At 37.6% G+C, this 25,276-nt stretch overlaps 1 protein-coding gene and 1 long non-coding RNA gene across 2 annotated transcripts in view; both read right to left on the bottom strand.

The window, feature by feature from the left end:
• Positions 1 to 9,697, bottom strand: part of LOC115307592 — a 42,050-nt gene extending 32,353 nt beyond the window's left edge. The window contains exon 1 of the long non-coding RNA XR_003915911.1: positions 9,607 to 9,697. This is a non-coding gene — a long non-coding RNA (uncharacterized LOC115307592). The remainder of the gene's footprint in view (positions 1 to 9,606) is intronic.
• DLG2 (discs large MAGUK scaffold protein 2) overlaps positions 1 to 25,276 on the bottom strand; it is a 999,038-nt gene that overhangs the window by 777,503 nt on the left and 196,259 nt on the right. The gene's annotated exons all lie outside the window — the stretch shown is intronic.

Genomic DNA, 25,276 nt, shown 5'->3' with positions numbered 1-25,276 from the left:
TCTGAATCTGGTTTTGTGAGTTTTTATTCAAAGAACCTTTTTTAAAAGAATGCAGGAAAGCCCATCAGTTATCTGTCACTAGTAGAGCGGTACTGTAGTTCAAGAAGAATGAGTTTCATCTTGGTACAGAACATGAAATTGTAAGCATGGTAGAGAGATATGGAATGCCATAGGTAATTTAGTCAAAATTAGGTTGATTGGCAAAGTTTAAAGCAATTAATGTTATACTCTCCAGGAATGCCATAGTCTCATAAATTTGGAGAACATGAATAACTATAATTTGTTTCTCAAAGAGATTTCATCTCTTTTAGAAATCAAAGCATGAAACCCACTGTTATGAATGTTTCCACCAGAATTTTCTAATTCTATGAGGAAAGGAAGGCAACACTATAAAGTGATGGTGATTGGTTTGAAGACTGCAGGTCAAATAAAGACCATCTTGTTGTTCTGCTATCATGAAGGCAAATCAGAAGAAATGCAAAGATAACTTGACTAAAAAGATAGAGACTTCAAAGAATGTAAATGAATATATTAAACAGATAATACAGAAAATTACTAAATCATAGTGAAACTAAAATAATATATATGAAAAATGTACAGAATATGCAATAAAATATTTATTAAGCCAGTGGCTACAAATGTAATGGAAGTCCTAATCCTTGTCAATAACCAAAGTTGTGGAGAATCACAAAGCACTGTTAAGGGTGAATCTGACCAACTTTTCAGAGAGATAGTTCAGAGGGGTCTTGCTGCATCTGCAGATGGAGAACTCAGTGTTAAACAACAGCCTTTGGGCCAAATGCTCCTCTTATTTCCTTAACGTTATTATAATTTAGTCTTAATATCTGCAGTGAATGCATGATTCTAGGAGTTAACTTAGGAGGAATCACTTTTCTTAAACAGTGCTAAGTCCTAGTATGGCTTAAGAGACTTCAGTAAGAAGAAAAAACCTACAGTAGAAAGGAAATTTCAGTCAGAAAGTTGGTGAAGGAGAAAGGGCAGGACCACAACAGACTTTTTGTACTACTTTATTTGAGTTTTTACCAAATACTTCAATACTTGAATTACAGATGTTCCAAGCAAAGAGTAACTTCAAAGTAAAGATGGTCCCAAAGTGTGACCAGTATCAAGAACACTTGCCCAACAGATTGCTTTGCTCCCTGTTACAAATTTGATTCTGTGTCTCTGACCACAGTCCCACACTACACCCATGCTGCTTGAACTCACTGGATCCCTTTCAGATGAGCCCACTCGATACTTTCAAAATTATATTTCTGAGAACGGTTTATTGCACTGAAAAATCACATGAACTTCAGGTCAGAAAATGTCAGCAGCAGGTGAAGAAAGAGCACAAAGCTTTGCTCAAAGGATTAGCTCTCCCAAAAATGTCTGACAGAAGAAAGTAAAAAGGTTGGCACAGTCAAATGACTAAAAGGGGGAAATAATCAACATATAGTCCTATATTTATCTTATTTGTGATTTTTATCTTACAAAATAAATTTCTAGGCTTATAAATTAGTATTGAGAAATGGAAAAAATGAGGAAATAAATACAAGTTGCTAGATTATCTAGGTTTAATACTGCAATCTGCTTTACACCTTCAGATATTATCAAAGTGTTGAGAAACAGAGGTTCTCACAATGAAGGGGAGTGAATGTCTAGAGAGATCAAACTGTTGGCACTGCCTCCAGGGATGATACATTTCTAGAGTAAGAAGTAAGCCCTCTTCATCTCTTTTTATTCCCAGCTTCCATTTTGTTTGAAGACTAGGCAGGATCAAAAAAACCTTACTCATCTCCATAGTATATATGAAAATGAGGCAAATGAATAATGAAGCGGCTCACCTATCTCTGTAAGACTGTGATGGATAGCACATATCTATTTAGGAGATGTGAGTTGTCGAAGAAAGAGACACAAAGAAAACCATAATAAAAAGATTGATTACCTTTGAACTATACCTGCTAGCTTTGCCTGCAGATAAAGTAGAAAAATAAAGATTGTTTCCCCCTTGTCTGTAAAAACAATGAGACATCAGGTATATTTTGTTTCACTTGTAAAACATTTCAGGCGATTCTCCCAGCTGCCATGCTGGGACAGACAGAAATGGACTGCTGTCATAATGTTCACACTAATGTAATAAGTGTGCAATTAGAGCTCCTCCACCAATGGTCTAGGTCCCTTGCTCTGCAGTGGAGCAGTTCTCATGAATTTCAATGAAGATTATGCATCCTCCTGTACATCTCTTCTACAAACAGATCTTTTTTCCAAATTCTCCCACAATTAAGGCCAGATTTTCAAAAGTCTGCAGCACCCAGTAGGTCTTGCTGTTTAGTATATGACTGGGTAGAAAGCCACAGTAAAGAAGCTGAAGCTGCTTTTACAGGATCCAGTTGCAGTTCCTGATTTCATTTGAACACCAAGCCCCATATGTATATATTTCCAATTATAAAATAAACCATACATCCCATAAAGAGGACAGTATAAAGTTGGTATATGGCGTCAATCCCATTAAAATCCCGTTACTTCTTGGGATGGTTCATTACATAGATATGTTTTTATCTTCCATGAGCATGACTATTTACTACTCCTTTAAAGCATAATTCACAGTCGGACTTCTAGAATTGATTTCAGTGTGTTCAGGATGCAGCCCAGTGTTTTTAAGACGCTATGAAAAAACCTTTAAGCCTGTTGTTCTGTTTAAAATAACAGTCTGTATCAATGAAAGAAGCAGCCTTTTGCTTGCTTGTAGGTAAAAGAATGCAGTGAGCAACATTTTTTTTCTTTTACTTCAGCTAAAGACTTTTCAAGATATAAAAATCTGTTTCCTCACTCCAGTGAAATGCTATTTTGATAGAATTAATTTTAAATAAGCTCCCAGCCTTTCATAGTTCAGTGCACTAATTACATCCCCACAACACAAACACAAGATGACGCTTCTTATACACAGGGTCGTAGGGATGCTAGAGCCAGGGAAACACAGAAAGCAGAGTTAAGACAGTGTCTAATTTGTTCATCTAATTTTACACACAGAGGTACAAAAGCACATTCCAGCTAAATGCGGAAATACCTACATAGGCCAGCACAGCTAAAATCATCTGAGATATAGTCAGGTGATCTTTTTTCTGATCAACAATAAAAAGAATCAAGACAATATTTAAGGTGTGGGTTTTGTTTTGTTTTTTAAAAAAACCTTAGTTATCTTAGTTGAGCACAAAAATTTTAATGCAAAAGACTATTTAATAGAAAAACTATTTTTCAAATACATTATTTGTTCATTAGATATGAGAAACTATCCAAGATTTCCTCATAACTTAACCTTCTACAATTAAATGTAAGATTTTAAAAAATTATTTAAATCAATTTCAATTCTGTGCCAGCCATAGGCTGGAAATTACTGAATTAGCACAAAATAATTTTAAAATATTTTTTAAAATAAATATTTGCAGAAAAATCAGGAATGGATCCTATAAATGTATATATATCCATATTTTTCTTCAATTTTACTTCCCCCTAGCCTCAGGGAAGGGAACAGCTGAGAAGGAGGGTTACATCTCAGTCAGAAGGTTCTCAAATCATAGTGCTAAGATTTAAATGCTGCATTGTTCTGTATGTTGGAAATGTTAGTTGGCAGATCCATTACAAGCCCTTAACTCCTTATGGTAATTTCAACGTTTTGCCTTTAAGCATCTACGAATCAATTCCCAAACTCCTGTCTCTGCTTGTGTAATAAGATTATTTAATAGATTACTATGCTTAGTATACATACCAACACCTCAGAAGCAGGATCGAATCAACTAACTTGATCTCCAGCCTGAATTTAGATTAACCTGCCACTTACTTGTCCTGCAACACCCTTCTCTGCTAGTTTAAAGGGTTTTACCTCTCTTAAGAAATCTTGGTTTGGTAAAGAACTCATCTAGATTTCAATATCTGAAAGTTAGGACTCTCATTTAAAGTCCTAGGCTTTCCTTATAGTGAGTAGAAAGACAGTCTTCCCTTGGCGGTAACTGGTTTTGGATAGGTTTAATCATCCTTTGGAAGCAGTTTTCCATTTGCACTGGCTTTTGAAGGAATTATAACTGTGGAATAAGTGCTCCTAAGATTGAAGGCAAAAGTCAGGTCAGCTGAATCTGGGTTATTGGCTCCATAATTGAGTACAAACTCCCTGTAATTACTTAACAGCTTTCAGAAAGAGAACTATTAGAACCAAGCTTTACAGTCAGCTGGGTGGGAGAGAAGATCAAATGCCTTTAGGTGGTGGTGAGAAAGAAAGCAGGGCACATTCTCAAGTTGTAAGAATTTTGAGAAACTGAAACTTTTATTAAAAGAAAGAGAAATAGAAAGAAGGAAGATCCCCAAAATAGCTTGTGAATATTTGGTCTGAGTGCTGCAGACCAGGTTTACAGCTTGCTCTGTAGGACTTGGACCAGCTATAAAGAAATTTCTACCTTAATGAAATAAGTTTTTCTCTTTATCTTGGACTGAAAATTTCATCTGGGACTTGCATAATTTGTTTATTTTCGAATAGATAGATTGCATTTCAAAGAAAACTTTTCAAAATTGCTATAGTCCTCACAAGTTCTCATGAAGATACTCCTATACCTGCTATATATATGAACTAATCCAAACAGCAGCTTCACACTGAGCTCCTGCTGAGCTCTTCCACTCCAAAAATCCTAGTTGATCAACCAAATAATGGGATGTGCACTTCAACTCTTTAAAGTGGGAAGACAGGAACATTTCCCTGCAGAGCAACACACAACTGTACAGATTCCCTACAGGCTTTTCCACTCCCTTCTTGTTCAGAGCTAAATGCTATTAACACTGTCTCATGCTAAATAAATAAAAGCTTTTGCACTTAACACATAAGGATGTCCTGATCTGAAGTATCTTTCAAAATTTAGGTATTGGACTCTAAGCAAATAACCCTACATCAAAACCTCCGTGCTCTCAAAGATGAGCCAAGGGAGTATTTTCCCACAGACTAGTACAAAGCCTAATCCTGCTGCTGTCTCACATCTGAAAATCGTCCAGCAGTGCACATGCACATCTGACTGGTGGGAAGATTATCACACAAATAATCCCGAATCCATGGATGATGGAAATTCCTTTCATTTACCTGAAAGATATGCACATTGATTTTCCTATAGTCATGTTTAGTTGCATGTTTGAGTATGTGGAAGGAAAATCATTCACGGTTCCTAGGAAAGTAACCTCACAAACAGTTAAAAAAAGGTGCCTTTATTTCCCTATCTATACCACAGAGCTGTTTAAGCACAGGTGTCCATTTTCATCCTTTTCAGGACGTAGTTCTTAAGTTTTTGGTGCTTCAACAAAACAAAAATGTTATATGCAAATGTATGGACTTCTTTCATGCTTTCAGCAACAAAAAAAGAGCAAATAGTATGATTTTAAAAAGTGTAAAGGCATCATTTCAATTTCTTTTGACTTTCAGAAAAATATCAGAGCCTTCCTTATTATATTAATCTATATAATTGTATTTCAAATAGCAAAAAAGGGTGCCTGGGTGAAGGTTTCTTGTTATTTCCAGAATTGTATGCTTTGCAAAAATATTTTACTGGGAAACTGCAAAATTTCACATCTACATTTGTTTCACACACAAGTGTCAGAGTTCCCCAGGAGCAAGAATTCTGGATGCCACTAAACTGAACTGAGCAGTGAGACCCTCCTGCTAGGGCAGAGTCAGCACTCTATGGGCTCTAGTATAGATGTTAGTGTAACCAAATCTTTTTTACCTGCAGTATCGCCCAGGGGCTCTGCCCACTCATTCCTACTAGCTCTAAAAGCTGTGGGAAGCACTTTTAAATTGCTGGTAACAATTATACAGCATACACTAAAATATACAATAATAAGGAAAAAAATTAAGTCTTTCCATGAATGGGTGTTGCTGTCTCTACTTTTTCTTGCCATCACAGAAGAGAATGGAAAATCATGGCATACATTTTAGTGAACAGATAACTGAAACTTTGGAGTTCTTCCTCACATTGCAATACAAAAGCTTTCAGAGGTCTCAGGAATCCATCTAGAAACTGTATATGCTAAACAGAACACATAAAAGAAAATAAACAGGTTATCAGAATGCCTTCAAAGCAGAAAAATCAGTAGTCTAAAAATCCACAAATAACTGAAATTTGCACTCCATAAATCTTGAATTAGGTTCAACCATGGTGAATTGCATTGCCTTCTGGCACTAAGCCCTGCTAATTACTTCAATCCTCACTCAGGGAGTGGTGAGATTTAATATTACCATCAAAGTACATACAGTCAGTGCTGCCACAACTAAATTAGACATTGAAACTAGGCTCTTTGTTCCCTTATACTGCTGGAGTCCTTGTCAACTTAAATTACACATGAATCAACACAAAGTCTTAAAGATATAGCCGCCAGTAAAAACTTTTCAGCATGAGAGGGACTAATCACAGATAGCAATTAACATTCTAAGAATTAAATGCAACCATAAAATTATGTAAATGCTAATAAACAAACTCATTAGTACTTATTTTCTTTCTGCTATAAAGATTAATCAAGGGTCATAACACTGGAGGTGACAGGATTCCTGTGATTACAACTCCACTATGCAGTTAATTTCCCGTAACATTCATCCTCCTTTTCCTATAGACTGCCATATGGCCCTTAAGGAAGAATGGGCAATGTCAAATGATTTTCTCTAACACCAGAGTGATATTCAAGATGAAAACTCAGCAAAATCTACATGAAATGAAATTCATCATTAAAGGGAAATCCTGAATTCTGAAGCATTTTTTACTTAAAATTCCCCAAAACAAAACAACAGTGCTGTCTTTGAAATCACAGAATTGTTCAAGTTGGAAGGGACCACAGTGGGTCATCTTATTCAACCTCCCTGCGCAAGCAGGGTTACCCTAGAGTACATGACAGGAATGAGTCCAGATAGTTCTTGAATATCTCCAATGAGGGAGATTCCACACCTTCTCTGGGCAGAGAGACAATGCAATCAGCTTTTGATCACAGCTAAGTATATTAACTGTGCTAGGAGTGGAGATGTACTCTGTACAATTTCTATCTTCTGCCTTTATGACCTGTGAAGAGCAATGTGAAAATACCCAAGCTGTTTCCAAGGAAGTTAACTCAGTCCTCGACCTGTGCAGGTAGCTCAGGTAGGATGCCACATAAAAAAATGTGAAATAGCTTCCATAGCCAAACTGGTTCTCTCTATGCAGCACCGACCTGCACCTTCACACCATCTTGACTGTCTGCTTGGGTCAAGGCTAGCTCAGAGCTCTCTGTGCCCAAGAGTCAGGAAGGTCATGGACCTTTGTTTTCTCTGTTATTTCCTCTTGGCAGGCTCTGATAGCCTGTTTAGTCAATGTTCTGAATGACCTATGGTTTTGCCTTCTTTCAGGTGATTCTGTCCTCACATTTGGGAGATACATTCTCCCTGTGAAACTCTTCATGTGCTGCCTACTGGGTAATATTCCGACTGTGGTGTCACCTGGAGCCCACCAGAAAGATCATACAGAAGTAGTTCCTGGTACAGGGAGCCCACACCGTTGTATCAGACAAATGATATGGAATTTAATCCTGGCTGAGGGCTAGATAGCATTTCAAATCTTTTTCAGAAACCACTTGCAAAGCTTCTGGGCATGATGCTGTCCTAACACAGCCAAACACTGATTCACCAGCAGCTTACAAGTGTACAGCAGCATATACATAAGCATACAGACATGCCCTAACATCCACATTAGCAACCCTTCCCTGCAATCTGGTGACAGAGTGAATGAGATAAGCAACCAGCTGAAGGTGGAAAATGTCTCCATTTGAATGACAGTGAGGAATGGTCTATTCTTCTTGAAACCACTGTCTATACTGAAAGGCTACTCTGACATGGTCTTGACATTTCTCTGTGCTTTTAATGCCTGAAGCAAGATACTGATTGAAAATCTCTATTTTTATCTCTCAAAGTATCTGGGTACCCATCTTCATTTGATAACCTGAGGAGATTTGACTCCTTCTTTTCTTGCCCTGGAGATCCTATTTGTTAAGGAAAAATCCTTGAACTACTTCCCTTATTAATAATAAATGGTAAGAGAGCTGAAGTTGGCAACTGGGCAAGCAGAGATGGAGGAAAATTGCCTTCTTTTAGAAGGCAAATGGAGATGGCTCCTAAGGCAGTTGCTAAGCAAACCTATATCCTCCGTATTGTATGCATGGTTTCCCTATCAAATACTGGATAATGAACAAAAGAAATACAAAAAAAGAGAGAAATGGGAGAAGTCCAACTGTATCCTGGGCTGCCTCAAAAGCACTGTGACCAGCAAGTCAAGGGAGGTGATTCTGCCCCGCTACTCCTCTGTCATGAGACCCCACCTGGAGTGGTGCATCCAGCTCTGGGGTTCTCATCACAGGAAAGACATGGACCTGTTGGAGTGAGTCAAGAGGAGGCCACGAAGATGATCAGAGGGCTGGAGCACCTTTCCTATGAAGGCAGGCTGAGAGGGTTGGGATTGTTCAGCCTGGAGAAGAGAAAGCTCTGGTGAGACCTTATTGTGGCCTTTCAACACTTAAAGAGGGCTTATAAGAAAGATGGGGACAAACATTTTAACAGGGTGTGGTGCAATAGGACAAGGGGTACTCATTTTAAACTAAAAGAAGGTACCTTTAGAAAAGTTATAAAGAAGAATTTTTTTTCTGATGAGAGTGGTGAAACATTGGAGCAGGTTGCCCAGAGGTGGTAATGCCCCATCCCTGGAAACATTCAAGATGGAGTTGGATAGGGCTATGAGCAATATGATCTTGTTGAAGATGACACTGTTTATTGCAGCAGGGCTGGACTAGATGGCCTGTAAAGGTCTCTTCAACCCAAACCATTCTAATATTCTATGATTCTATTTTTCCATGAAAGTAAAGATAGAAATACGTAACAACAGTCAACTTCAAAGCCTTGGCCTTTTTCATAAGGCTATTCTTTAAGTTTGTTTTTCATCCATCCTCTGTTATCAGCAACAGAAACAGTGAAACAAGCTTCACAGATGCCTCTGGATTACCATTCTAGTTCTTTCTCTTCTGCAGCATTGGCAGGAGCATCTCTAGGGCCAAAGAGTTCAGTTTAGTCAAACTGTAGAAAGTGTAATTCCACCCTGTGCTTAACATCATGAAACAACTAGTTGCTGCTGAAAAGAATAAGTGCACTTTCCCTTGCTTCTCCAGTTCCCTGCCACTACCCATTCAGACCTTGTTTTGAATATTGTGGTTGTGTAGCTTTGGGGTTAGTTGGTTTAATTCACTGAGCTGACTGAAAACCAAACTCCCAGATTAAGCAAATATGTTTTCCATGGATTGGTATCATGATATGCCATCCCACTGAGCTGTGAGTTCAGTGTTTACAGACTAAAGAGCAATTCAAATGACCAGCCACTGGGGTTCTCACTCCATCACCCACAAGTAGATGGTTAGTGCCAGCTACCTTAAGATTATCTGGCTGATTTGTAAGTGCCACACAGGTCTCTCATATGACACCAAAAGATATACCTCCTCCATGCAGGTCATAAGCATGCTAGAGTACCTCAGATTATACTGAACAGTCATGTATGTGCAACTGAGTCAAACCTTAGGTTTCTTCTTCAGAGGTAGACAGCATTGTCAGTACTGACAAGTTCTTCATCAACAAGAGGAGTTTATCCACCTACAGTGCATGAAGACTCCTAAATGTACTAAGTGCTTGTGGACCCATACATGTATCCAGGCATTCATTTGGAACTGAAACCCATTGTGATGCATTTTAATTGTTGCAGGCCAAGGGCAAATCTCAACAGCATAGAGGTATGCAATATAATGTTTCCCAGATTGGATTTTAGGTCCAAGTATGGTAATTGTTTCATAACACAGAGTTGGTCAATTTTATCAGACACGAACTCTCTATTCAAGCAAACTTACTGTCTAACAAGCAGTTCTCAAACAGTGTGATTCATGGTCTCTGGAATCAGTAGCAAAGGAGTACACACAAATTTGCACATACACACATATTTTCACACTGCTCCAGCAGTACTGTTGTAACCAGAAACTTTTTTTACCCAACTCTGAGAAAAAAAACCAAAGGTTTTTCTCTAAACTCCTCCTTGTTTTAGAACACAGTCTGCACAAACAAATTTAGGGTATTTACTCTAGAATTAAACCACTGAAAGGCAATTCTTTTATATCAACAAGGTAAAATAGTAATGGACTTAAAAGTCTTTTGGAGGTAGAAAATTGGGATTTCTTACAATACATTAAAAAATATTTAAAAGTCGAATATTAAACAAATAAAGAATCTTATACAGTGCAAATGTTATGATTATTTTCAATTTACCAGTCTGATGAATTAATAAAAGAACTTATCTAAGCCTCCAAAGTAATATAGTCTAACTCAATACTAATGAAGTAAGGGGCAAATTAACAGGATAACCTTAACACTTTGCTACACCCAAACAGTATTATCAGCACACTAATATTTCTTTGGCAGGGCTCCTTAAGCCAGGAAATTGTGTTGATAGCCCTGGAAGGCTCTACTTCAGAACACAAATGCCAGATGAGCACAGCCAAATGCCTCTCTGCTGAACAGAGTGGAAAGGGAAGCTGTAATTTTGCTTCATGGCATGCTAAAAAAAGAAAAGACACCACAGAGATTGGCATACACCAATGTCTATGGTACGTTAAACCAACTTTTGATTTAAGCATATTAGTCAACAAAATGCATGAAGACAGTGTGTTGTCTGGGCTAGAAGAAGAGAGGATTTGTAGGTACACTTCAGGTAGGAAGTAAAGCCCTTTGGCCTCACTCAAGAAAGATTTAGGCCCCAGTGAAGAATTGTGAAGGATTTTGAATAGCTAGGCCATTGACTCTTAGCCTTACTATCGTCCTGTATCCAAGTGAAAGCAAAGAGTCTCACCAACACAAAGCCATGGGGCAAAAAAAAGACCACAAAACATATAAGAATGCCATCCTGGGAAGCATCCTTCATGCAGGAAGCCTTTATCCCATCCACAAATCATCTGGGAACCTCCAGGTTTGGAAGGTACTCCAGCAGATAGAAAAAGGCGGGGGTTTGAATGCACATCAGTGCATCAGAAGTGAGAAGCTATGTACATAAAAACAGAACTCTGCTCTATGCAGCAACCTGTGAGGATGTACAAATTCTGCTGCTGTAATTCTGAAGCCCTTGAAGCTCATTCTCACACATATATTCACATACATTCTTTATAACCCCTAAACAAGAAAGGGCACAGCTAGACACAGCGGATTGTACATAATCTGAGGATAACTCACTTTTATTAATATGTAAATTAACAGGCTGCTATCTATGTACATAATTTATTAGTCACAAACATACACAAAAATTGTATTTGGAGTCTCAAGGCTAAGTCTATGTAGCATGTTCCCCAGTAGAACATCTAATTTTTTCACATGGCTGCTCAAAGCAGCCACGAAGCATGCAAAACAGGCGCTTAATAAGGATCTAAGTTATTATTTCAGCTCTGAGTACTCATTTTATATGTCCTAGTTGGCAAATTGTTCTTCCAACATACTCCTACTAGTTAAAAGAGTATTTACCCCTAAATAAACCATGTTGTAACATCTCCTAGTATAAGCACTGGGACTCAACACACCTTTATTTAGCACCTTCACTGGGATACTGCTCTGTTGTTCTGGTAACTGATGGAAAGAGGAGGAACTTCCACAGATTGTTGCTCTCTTCCTTTTTCATATTTGAGGGATCTGTGCTCTTACTTTACTTTAGCTGAGTGACCAAAGTCAATCAGGAGAAATCCAGATCCATGTTTTCTGGGAACAAGCTATATTTGGGTAAATATTTGTTGCTTCAGGAAGGCCTTTCAATCATAATGAAAATCAAGTCAGTCAAAATTTGTCATCAGATGTGTTTGATATTCATTTTTAGTATTTTATAGTAGAAATGCCTCAAGCACATACCTGTCTTCACAGCTCTGATCGAATGCCACAGATATTCCTGCATTCACACAGAGAGGGAGAATTTTCTATCATTTACCCCATAGTCCATTCTTCTTTCTTATATACTCCAGTTTTAGATAAAATAATGAGTCACACAAAGAAGAAGAAGCTAGAAATATGTGTTAACAAACTCATGGCATGCCACCTAATTTACTGTTTTCATTTTTTAACATAGAATTGATTTTAAAATATTCTACATAGAGAATGAGGGGTTTGGACTCCAAAAATGCTGCCCTACTGACAGCAAAATAAGTAGCTGCTTGAGGTTCACAAAAGTCTGTGTGCAATGGGACTGCAAAGAGCCTTACTATTTATTTATTTTTAATTTTTAAGTGTTGTTGTTACACCTAACCTGTTGTATAACAGTGAAAGGCAGTGGGTTCATCTCAGAACACTTGTCTCCTCTTGAGAAGTAGGCTATCGTACCATAAGGAAGCAATATCTCAGTCTTTTATTAGCTAAACCAGCAATATAAACTAGAAATAAATTTTTAGTTTTACTGTTATTCTCTTCCAATGCTGCTGACAGAGTGATGGTGTTCTTGAAAACAAATCATGATTTTGTACAGAGATAACTTGGGTTGCACTCCCTCAGAATGGGACAGAAAGAGATGTAGGAGGAAGAATGAAATTGAATTCATGGTGAAATAGGGAGTACATGTATCTGAAAGGATTCCTCCTGATGATAGTCCTAATAATACCACTTCTGAGGACTGAAGTGCTGCTGTCTTTTCATACTCAGCTGTTGTGAAGGGGAGATTGGACTAGATAATGCTCTGAACCATATCTGAGAACAATCACTTTTGATCCCAAAGAAGTTGAAAAGAGGATAAGAGGAGAAAGGAAAGAAAGAATATCTTGCATGAAAGGAGATTAGGGAAACAATAGCCAGATTTATACATTTTTTTCCCAGGGAAAAAAAAAAAAGTAAAAATCACACAGTGCTTCTCCAAGAAGCACTTGGAGACATATCATGTTTAGGTATTGACTGCAACTTCCTAAGGGTAGTCATGAATATGTTCAAATTGAGCTGTGACCTTTTCTTAAAAATTCAGATTTCCCAGTGGTTTCAAGCTCTTCACCACCTCTGAACAATTAATTTAATAAAAGGTTAAAAGAAACCCTTTTGACTTTTTATGGAAATGGAGAGGAGTAGGCATCAACTCTACACAGGGGCACTGGTAGCCATAGAGCTCAGACTGTGCATCATGTGTGAGCCTTTTTCCACTAGCAGGGCAAGCTGCCTGCTTGGCTTTGCATTGGGAAGGAGGAGGAAATATAGGAATAGTCAAGAGAAACCGAGAGATGGTTTAACAATTTGCTCCTCAGTTCCCATCAGCTGGAGTTTCTTTATGACTCACTATCATTCCACCCCCTCGGCAACAGATGGGAAGAAACTTTGGTTGATCCAAGAGGATTAGATATTCTTCAGATTCAGCTCCATCTGATTTCAAGACACAATAGCTGGAATCACATAAACCAGCCCTTAAGTCTAGAACTGGAAGACACAATTTGATTTTTGCATAAAAACAGAATGGACCATAGAGCAGGAGGCTGGTCACCCAAAGTTATATTAAGGTTTATGACTGACAGAATAGCAAAGAAGCTTATGAAATGTCTATGATGAAAATATGCTTTTGAAGGTCTGAAATACTCTGTGTCAGCAGATATTTTGGATAAATGGCATTAGCACTTTGTGAACTGCTGCTACTGGATAATCTATGCATATGCAATGCAGATATAAACTCAACACATAGCATATGTAAGAAAGGCAAGACAACCTTTATGTTATTTAGGAAAAATGGATGCATACAGGGGCACGTTCAATACACACATTGGCTTTTTGAAGACACGTGGCCTAATTCTGTTCTCTGTTATGAGGGCTCAGCAAACTAACACCATTTAAGACTAGGGAGACCAGACACTTGGCAAGAGCCACTAATACAAATAGAAATTTTGTGAACCCAAATGTGAAAAACTGTTGTAATATTAGTGGCATATGGCAGACACACATGAGACTTGCCCTGTGTTTTCTTTTCAGCTGTGATGTTTCACCAGCCAGCCTTGCACAGCTGCACTACAGATGTGCTGTGTGCCATTCTGATGGAATAAATTTCCCACACTCTGTAAGATACTGTATTCTCTGTCACTCAGTTGAGATTCCAGCAAGATAAATGATTGGGCAGAGGGGACAGATGCTATTATTTCTCTGGTTGATGGAAAAATAAGAGTGAAAACTGCCCATCTTCTCTGGTGGCAGCAGCTGATCTCTCCACCAGTGTATGGTCACAAGCTGGTCATCAGCCCATGAATTAATTGCAGCAGAAATGCTTTAATGCCTGGCAATAAAATCAAAACAACTCTTTCTCTGCAGCCATCCTTAAAAAAAAAAAAACAACAAACCAACCAAAAACCAAACAAACAGGCTCTATTAGATATGATGATGATAGAACAACCTATTTGCTAAATAATTTGTTAATCATTTTGCATGCAGTTTACATAGAAATTTCACCTTGTAGGTTGTTTACATACAGTTCAATTTAACTGCTCACTAGGCACTTGCTATTCACAGCATGTAGCTGCTCATGTGAGGCACAGGGTGTGCTTCCCATTGCCTCACAAGATTTCTGAAGCATTTGGGAGAGATTTTGTAGATTTTTTCAGACTAGAAGAGTGGCTTTATTTAGCTTGACCTTATGCATACCACTGTCCACAGTTGATAGAAGGCCTTGTCCACATGCAAATATGGGTATTCATATGAATCCCAAAACACAGTGTGAACAAAACCTCTCTTGCTTTACAAATACAAATGCAACTAATAAGATTGCATCAAGAAGCTGAATGAACAGTGTTTGAGACATGCATTATTCAAGCCATTCTCTCTTAGACAGGATAGTTCATTCTTTTCAATTATCTATTCCCAGATGTTAAATTCATCAGGCCATGGGTAGTCAGTTTTAAAACAAACTGGACCCTCCAACAACAAACTCAACAATCCACTTCTTCTATGTCCATCTGGTTGTATATGATGGACCTAAGCACGTGGAGTCTCATGGGTGCATTAGAAGGCATTTGACATATGCCTGAATCTTCCTACACAGGAGAAAAATATTTCAAAAGAATCAGAGAATCGTCACATGGGCTGGTTTTGGCTGCCAGGAGAATATGTGTCATTTTGTATAACTTATTTATACTCAAAGTAATACTTGGGGATGAACAACTGCAAAATTATTCTTTCAGCACAAAATTTGGAACAAGGCAGATGTATAACTGACTTGAAAATGTAAATACCCTGTTCATCTTTTAATGTGAAACTCAGAACCAAAGTCGCCTTGAAAATCAGTAAGACTGGGCTCTAAATGCTTCAAATAATTCTGCTGATAGATTAGATAATGGCAAAAGAAGGAGATATCACAAATGTTAACTTGGGCCCAGGGACCCAACCCATTGAGGGGCTGCCTACAGAAAAATACATTTTCCTGTTGATGATACAGGGAGCCTGGGGACATTAGATTTAATAGATAACCAGCCTCAACAGTGCTATTCAAGATATTGGCCCAGGTTCACTTTGCCATTCAGACGTAATTTCATAATAAAACCATGATAACCAAAAAGGATCTGTAACACTCCTTTGCAATGGCAAAACGAAACGTGTACATCCTCTGCCAGGTGTTTGTTGGACTCTGTTGGAAGGGGTCCAAATAATTAGCTACTCTCCAGATGGATAGCAAAGCACAAACAATCTAATGTGTCTTTTGGGTACAGACAACTCTGACTTTCAATGATGTAATAACATTAACATGTGACAGCATTTAAGTTGTCGGCAATTTGAGAACTTAATTTTGTAGTTTGCAATCTGCAATGGTTTTTATTTTCATTAACCAAACACCTACAGAAAGGAGACCAAGACTACAGCTGGCAGAGGGAGAAACTCGGCTTCCCAGTGGGACATACAGAATTTGCTTCATTGCCAATAAAGCACCTGAGACACTGGAAGCTGGAAAACATCACAAGCATGTATGAAAGCTACTTTTAGTAATTTGCAGAATTTTCAATGTCCATAACAAATTAAAAAACAAGACTGGGAAATTGTATCCTCATCGCAGAAAATATATGTGAAATATGCAGCACACCAGATATGGCGATTGGTTTACAGTGTTTGCAAGCAATCACTGAAATAACCTTCACAACTCACCTCTGAACTTCATTGGTACCCAAAGCATAACCTGACTAAGACAACTGAAGCTTTCCAGAGAAGAACATTACTTCTGGTAGCTTATTTTTCCGCCTTAGGTCTCCCACATTTCCTATGGTTGAGGAATTGTGGAGGTTTTTGGTCCAGTGCAAAGACACATTTGAGATGAACAAGAGCAGGTTCCTTAGCTGTTTTTTCTTAAATAAATAATGTGAAGACTTCTGCCAGCTGTCTGTACATTCAAGGGGAAGTGGCAGCATATTTTACTCAGAAAAAAAGTTGTTGAGTCTTGAGCTTTATGATTCACCTGAGCAAAGTTGCCAAGTCTTGCAATTTCCTCATGATATCAAGAGCTTTTTCCAGAACCTCAGATCTTTGTCATGGAGTATATGAGAATTTCAACTTCCATCTTAATGAATAAATAAAAGCAATTTTCCAGCTCTCCTGGTTATACAAAATATTCGGATACCACAAGGGTGGTTGTCAGGGGTGACAGCGGGTCTGTCAGCACCTTGGCACATACTGACGAAGCAATAGATGTTGACCAGATCAAAGTATACCCCTGAGATGGACTGAAAAGAGAGGACTGAAAATGGAGGCCCTGATCCTGACAACATACTGATGCATCCTGAAGAAGCTGTCCTGTGGGAACAGAGAACACTGTCTCATGAGAACAGGAGCACTGTCTCATGAGAACAAGGACCTGTTTTGAATGAGAGTAGTTGGGAAAAACATCAACATGAGAGAAAAATAAGAGCAGGTGCTCGGGACTGTTGTGGGAAAGAACTGGGCCGTTTTGAGAAAGAGCAAAGTTGCTGTGAGAAAGCAGAGTTTAGAAAATGCACCTATTAGCTGTAAGAATTCTGGTGTGAAAGTTTGAACTGCCCTATCCGTGTGCATTAGGTGTGTTCAAAAACTGTACTTAAGGGGTTGCGCAGCAGCCCCGGGCGGTTGTCCCTGCTTTTTCCTTGGAATAAACTTTGCTGGAACCTTTTTTCGTGTCGCTTTGGCCGTTCCGACATTATCAGCGACAGGTGGTGGCCCAAAAAACTTCAAAACCCAAAGACAAACAAGGAATGTATCATCTCATAAGAGACATAATGAAGGTTAAGTCACTGTGTTATTCCTGGGACCCAATGCTTAGTTTCTGGAGGTCTGCTGCTAGCAAACCTATCTGCGTAAAACCAAAATCCCACCCAGAATAATCCCACTGCCTGCCCTTTCATGGAAATAGTTGTTGTTCCACAGAAGACTGTGATTACAGATAAAGACTCAGAAAATATCTTAATTTTATTTTACTAAGATTTTCTGTACTAAGCAGAACCATATATGTTCATTATTCTTTAAGCTCTGCTCCAAGCCCATCAAAGCTTCTGATCTGCTTCCATGAGTTTTGAATAAGACCCTTTAAAGAATTGCATTAATAAATATCTGTCTATTAAAATAGAAAATCTGTAATATTAACCAGATTTTTATAGTTAATTCTTATTTTTGGCCAATAAACCAATAACATTTGAATCTCTCCAAAGAGATATAACAAAATGTTTCCATTCTATTGAAAGAAAAACAAAGTAAAAGGAAAAAAAAAAAAAAGAACAAGCGCTAATAAAGAAAGATATGCCTAAAACTTCTGTAAATAAAGCAACCACATCAGTATCAAAACAATATATGAATCAGTATATTGGGATACATAATTTTGGCTAGAATTTTTTTGAAAAAAAATTTTTTTTAAGATAAATTCCTTTAGAAATAGTTATTTTTCTCTATTCATCCAAGAATTTAACTTTAGTATCACCCATGAAAAGGGTTGATAAGTGTTCAGATGAAATAAGATCACTTATAACAAATTTCCCCTAAAGCCTAAAGTGTGGCATACTGGATATTTTCTATCTACTGCTTTACAGATCTTGGCTTAACCACTAGTTTCACTCCTGTTGTTTATCACAAGACTATGGATTAATATTAAAGAGACACTGGGCATAAATATTAATATGCAATCATGGGTATGTATATATAAAATATACATATATTCAAATCATAGGAGACCTGCATTTTCAATTGCAGAAAATTTGAAAAGTAGGTAATTGAGGAGCCAACTGAAATTAATTTCAAATGGTGCAAAAATAAGTCCCAAGAACAGCTGTTGGAACATACGGCACAACAGGATGTGCAGTATTATGCCATAATAATACACCTTGGGTGCAGTACGAGGCACGAAGCCAAAAAGTATATTTAGAGGGAAAAAAATTGGGGACAGAAACAAACTAATCAATTAGAATCTAATTTAATATATGTAATAATACTTTCCTGTTTAATTTATCCTCTAAATAAAATTCAAGAGCCTCACTGACTGCCATAGTACCCAGGTTTATTTATCAGATTCCATCCAGTATTTCAAGAAATTCAGTGTCTTATAGAGAGGTTGTTTTCTTGATGAAAATACTCCAGTATATTTTTATATATACCTATGCAACCAAGTAGCCTAATATCCATTGTCTTAAAATCACCTGGAAGTCCAAGAAAATATTTCTTTATGGCTCAAAGTTATACCAAGACATCGAAGGAAGTCATATACCATGGAGAAATCAATGGCAGAGTGGAAGGGCTTCTTTCTACCTTGACTTTGTATCATCAAGGTACTGTGGAAGAACTATGTGTATAAAAGGGGGTAGCAGACTGCACATCAGATATCTCACTTGGCAAGTTATGGCATTTCCCAGGGAGTGAGAACAATACAATTAAGTTCCTAGTCAAAAAAAAAGGAGAAAACATTTTGTCATGATTCTAGCAGATTTTTACCTTTCCTACTTTTTTACGTAAGAGTTTGTTTTGCATCCTATTTCTGTAACCTATAACAAAATACTCATTTAAAACAGCAATTCAAGCATATTATCCCTTGAGAAGTTTCAGGAATCACAGTTGTCTTCTTTCTGTATCCCTTGGAGAGAGGCAAGATAATTGGCAAAATTCTTCCCAAGCATGTGACAGCACCGATTTTTTGTAAAACTAGAAACTTGTGTAGTAATGGGGGTGAGGAGAGGGATGCAAAGAAACTGAACAAAGGAAAACATTTTGGCAAACACCAAATTACTCAGTTTATGATTATATTCTTAATATCAACTTCCAGACTGATCTCGTTACATGTAATTGGTGACTCTTTCTACATCTACTTATTAATTGACTGCTCTGAGGCACATGGTCAGCAGGCTGGTAACTCTGTTCACCTAATTGGGGATCTAATGAAGTGACAGAGCAGTCATCACAAACTCCCGGATCTAGTGTTAGAATGTCAGTGGCTGCCAGAGGGAAGAAGAGAATAATAAATTGGTATCTGTGTTGACTAAATATAAGACACACATGTGGTAACAGGGCAACAAGGAAGATTCATTATCAACTTTAGCTAATTATTCTGATAAGGACACAGAGTCTTGAGGTCTCAATCTTGTTATGCCAAGAAGCTTAGTAACAATATCCACATAAAAGAGAAATACCATTTTCCTGAACCTGGTTTTCTGCAGTGGGAAGGTCTGAATGGGAGAGTCTGATTCTGAGTTTATGCTTCAGAAAAGAATTTTGTGTTAGCAATACACTGCACGCATTCGTGAGCATGTTTCGGTGTGTGCATCTGTGCGTGTAAGATTAAGAGGTGTACACTTGATGAGAAAGTGGGTGGATTGATGAAGAGAGACATAATAATAAAATACATGTGAAGACCATTAAATGTCTACTAAAATAAATAAGTGCAATCTAGAATCTGTTTTCACATTCAAATTAACTGAAGATGAGGACTGTCCTTGATGTGTGAATTGCTATGAATAGCTTCCTGAGGACAGTCTGAAGCCAAGAAATCATTAGAGGCACTCAGAGCACAAACATGCTGAATAACTAAGCAAGCATCTCTAGTACTTTGAACAAAAGCTATTTAAAATAAGAGGCTAAGTAAAATTACAGAAAAGGCAAATTACTGATCCAGCAAAATGTCTTCATGATTCATTTGTAATTTCATCTTTCTTTGCCAAAACCTAGAAACCTATACCATTAGAAAGGTCTTGTTTCTATCTCCAATAAAAGTGTTTTCTGGACTATGTGCAGTGAATGAAGTGGTCAAGCCCTGAAAGTCCCACCTTAATCAACCATCAGGGATTACTGGATGGGGGATTAAAGATGTGTTAGTATATATGTTTCCTCTCAGCATCCTGTAGCAGCCCTGCTCCTGGTTACATTCACATCTTGTTCTCAGCAACATGCTGGAGCCATTCAATCCTGGCCATTATTGGGATGAATGCAACAGTACAATAAAAAATATGCTACACTTAGAAGGCACTCAACTGCTAAAGTAAAAACAGAGATTAGAGAATGTCAAGGTTAAAAAACCAAACTACCTATTTTAATGTGAATGAAAAAATTCTATAAATAACAAACTTTTCTGTCCTGTTTTCCATTTTTATAGATAAAAACTGGTTTCTAAAGTAAAAAGAAATATTTCTGAAAAAATGTATACTGCGTTGGTATTGATGAAAGAAAGAAGACATGATAGATGGTAGAAAACATTTCAAAACAAAAATAAATTCCCTGCTCTGGTATTTTCATTTCAGCACAGTTAGGTCAGACAGCCCTTTCCTTTACAGGAACATGTGTAAATATAGGTTTGAAAGTGGTCATTACAAGGGATTTGGTCGCAGTACAATCATCAAGCCATCTTGTTCTCAGTTTTCTGCAAAAAAAAAGGATTCCGGACAGCCTCAACTCTCTTTTGTTGCTTTGTTGGGAGAATGAGTGCTCATATTTATTTTTCCTAATTTTTCTTGATTGCAATTACCAATATTTTGAGGACCTGTAAATATACAATGGCTAGGTATTTCTGTCTAACTTGGCAGATGTCTTTGATGAAATGCAGCTTATTTTCCCCCCCGAACATACAATAAACACATGCTGTAATGTCAAGATAAATCTGGGATTAAATACTATGATTGTGGGTGGCAGCACAAAGCTCTTAAGAAAGCAAGTGGTATAAAAGTCTCAAACATCAGCAGATTCCCAGGGAAAAATGAGCTTGAATTTGAAGTTTTAAAACCACTTAGTCTTGCCTCATCTCACCAATGTTTTCCAGATGCAAACTATTTAGGCTCAAAATGAATATGTGGTCCCTAAAAAAAAATTAGTTGTATGCATCTTTCATGCTCAACTGCAGACTAGGTCAATACACTGGTTCCTCCAAAGAAAGTTTGGCACAGCTCTACTCACATCCTAATGTCAGCTGAAAACCTGGAAGAACTGAGTACCTTCAAATTTGCTATGAACACTTTCACCACATTTTTATCTACAGATAACAGAGGGGCTTCTGTAATATCAGGTCTAGCCTTCTGCTCTTGTTCTCATTGTGATCAGTGAAAAATTATAACAACTCACATTTCTTGCCTCAGTGAGAAGATGATGTGTCAAAGGTAAAATCAAGTGTATGGTGTAAAAATCAGATATGAATTACAGACAGTTGGGTCAAATACCAGATCAAGTCACTTGTCCTGAGAAGAGGGAAGGCACAAGCAAAGACACATTTCTATTCTTCTGTTGGAATGTCTTGGCCTACATTTTCAGAGATGCAAAATGGAGATAACTTGATATGTCCCTGGAAGGTCTGGCTGGAGAGTCTTGTCTGTCCAAGACTTTGAAAGAGACCACAGAAAGAAATACACTTTTGTTTTCTAAATGCAGCCAGTACCCAAAGGAAGCTTAAAACCAAACACACACACACACACATGTGCACACAAAGCCACCAAGAACTCATTCTACCCCAAGTTTAAAATTTTAAGCACATTTCAGAGGAGTTTGATTCAACCAAGTACATCAACGAGTGACAAATCAATGATCCAGAATCTCTCCCCCTTGGAAGAAGGAACAACCGAAATCCCTGCTCTCTGTTTCAGCTCGATCTACTTCATCCTATTTACCAAGACTTCTGGGTCTGCAGAGTCAGATCTCAGCCAGACCCTTTTCAATTCCCTGCAAGTTTCCAGCAGCTACAGATGAAGTACTGTATGATCTCGTGTGCCTTTCCCAAACCCATTTATTTCTCATCTGTCTGAAGTGTAAAAATTCCATCATGCTACTCCAAAGGGAATGGGCATGGTTGAGTTGCAGCTTATAAGCTCATGTGCTACTCACTGAAGGATCTGCAGAAGTATTCATTAAAAAGAAAACTTTTGTGAAAATACTTCTTTTATTCAAGTCACTCAATACAAGTCACCAGCTTTCTAAATCTTAGAAAATGAGACTCTTTTTCTGCAAGCTCTAAGCTTCCTGTTAAATGTTAAGACTTTGGTTATGTTTCTCCCTGTAAACAATTCAATTATTCCATGTAAGAAGATTCTATTTTCTTGCAGTTGTTTTCTTGTTATTTTAACTCAATGTCTTTTCACTAGGTGGGGTTTTTTTTCTTCTTTTTATATGCATTGTATTCTAATCCACTGTCTGTCTAAGGTGTTGTAACAAAATTTTTTTACCATCCACCTCAAACTGACTTGTAGCATGAGCATATTGTGGTCTAAGGAGTGACAAAGTATATTCTTAATAAACAGCTCACATATTACAAATTGACTCTGTACTTCTAAGATAAGATGGGTCTTGCTCCTCGCAGTCTACTCTTTGGCAGAGGGACCCTTAACAGTGTTTGATGCAGTGGGTGTCTTTTCTTTCTCTTGTTGTTGACAGTACCAGTTCTTGATTTTCACAGGAGGCAGGGCTCAGAAGTCCTGCTCTATTCTTCTGGGCTTATCATTTCAAATGCAGTTTAATGAGATAATTAATGCCTCAGTCACAAGGTCCAATATAATTATGAGAATTTGATCTTTAGAACAAATAACATGATTTTGGGTTTAGGTACCACAAGGTTTGGTATGCAGCCTACATTTGTTTGAGTATCAGGAAGACAGGGTGCCCTCTTCCTGACAGATTTAATTCAAACTGCTTCAAACATTAGATGGGCATAAAATAAAGCATTTCTTTTATAAAACAAATAATTAAATTCCTGATCATAGTACTATAAACAAGGGTTTGGATTTGTCTCACCTAAGTGGAAGAGTGGATCATTGTCAGCTCCATTCATGGTTGGTAAAAGAAATGAGCATTTCTAGAACATGTTTAATATGATATTTAGGCACAAAAACTTTCTGTTTCCCTATGTGGACTGTAAAGGATTCTAGATCACTAATTCAAAGACAAATGCCCATTTTACTAAAAAAAGCAAAACAAAGTGAGACATGGTCCTGGAGCATGCTTAAACATGTATGTTACGCATGGATATCTTGAACTTTTATTCCTCCTCTGATGCTCTGCTGTATATTTAGGTGGTCCTAAGGTTTTCTTTGTGGGTACACTTGAGACCTTTGTAATCTTCTTTTATCTTTACTCATTTATCCCACATGATTGAAGGATCAGCATTTAATCTGGGTATGCATGTGTTATCTTAGCGTCGTCCCCTTCTTTGCACCCTGGGCAATGAGGTATGAAGTGCAAGTAGCATACTTCCCGTACACTGCAGTCAGAGAGGTCTTTGAATTTTGAATCATATTTCTATCCCATAATTAACACTTTCCTTCTGGTATCAGTGGCTTCTTTAAAAGTTATGACATTTTCATGACTGCTGCAACACTTAAAAACTGTGGATCATTGAAGGATCAACTATACATCCCTCTTATTACATTTGTTAGTTCCAAACAACTGACAATTTTTCATAAAGGGTACATATGTCATGTTAATAATATAATTGACAGATTTGGCCTTTAGAAAGCTTTTCCTGGATTACTCTCCTCAACTCCCACTTTTAACAGTTTTGCCTTCACAGCTTCCTTTCCTTACAATGATTTTACTAACCAAATTTAAAAAACAAAGTAAAAACTAAGCCTAGTGTTCTTCCCTATTCAATGTCTGTTCACAGTTCACAATTGCTCCCACCTCCCTTATGTCTGATTTTGTATTAAGCCACCTGCTAAAGCAGGTTGGGATGTTGCAGGCAAGGCATACCAGCTTATTTCATGCACATGCCAGTCAGAGATAAACAAGCACCACTTTGATGGTTTTTTGGATGCACGGGAAGAAAGATGGAGTAAGAGGACACATGGTCAAATGAGCCTCTGCTTATTTATTCTTAAGGTAATGGTTTGGAAATCATGCTAGTGTCCACACTGTAGAACTTTACAGTTCTCCTTTTTCCCCAGTTTTATTCTCACTTGCATCATGCAACCACTAGGTATGACATTTTGCAGCTTCCTACTGCAGACCATGTATCTCTGGGCATCCGACTTGCCTCTACCTTATCTATTTCTTTCTTACCTTATGAATTCTTGCCTGACTCCCACCATTATCAATCAGTGTCATATATCTCTAAAAACAAATAATATTTATTTCCAAGGACAATTAATAACATTTATTTTTCAAAAGGGAAGGAACCTGAATCTATAGCCAGATTTAATTCCAGACGTCAGAGCCCTTAGACTTTTCCATTCCTTAGCCACAGCTTGTAAGTTGGGAGTAGATGTAGGAGGCATATCAAAAGGGCATTAAGTGAAAGTGTGCTACATATTTTCCCACCATCCTACATATACTTGCACTACAAAATAACAATTTGGCAGGATGAGCTAAAGACAAACCATTGAAACTAATGATTCTTTTTACTGATTTTAATAATTTTGATATGTCTTTAAGCTGTGATTATTCATTTTGCAGCAACACATGAAATCTAAAAGATCTCCAAAGTGCTAATTAAGGAAAGTGAAGTATATTCATATAATCATATACATTAGAGATCAATATGACAGGTTGTTTTTGCCCATCTCTAGTAAACACTTCGGAATAAAACAAAATAGCTATTTGAAAGAGAAATATATGCAACAAGAGATTTAGCACTGTCAATTATCAGCAGAAAATTCTCTACAAAATTCTGATATGTGTTCAAGGAAGTATGAGCTGCAGAACTATAATAACACATAACCCAATAAAAAGGAACAAGATTTCTTTCCACTGTATGTGCACCGGAGAAGCACAGCTAAGTTTATATTAGCATATCACAAATGTGAAACTGGG

The sequence above is a fragment of the Manacus vitellinus genome, unplaced genomic scaffold, assembly GCF_001715985.3.
Source record: "Manacus vitellinus isolate BGI_N305 unplaced genomic scaffold, ASM171598v3 scaffold_2_pilon, whole genome shotgun sequence".
NCBI classification, from domain to species: Eukaryota; Metazoa; Chordata; class Aves; order Passeriformes; family Pipridae; genus Manacus; species Manacus vitellinus.
This window is presented reverse-complemented; position numbering and strand designations above follow the sequence as displayed.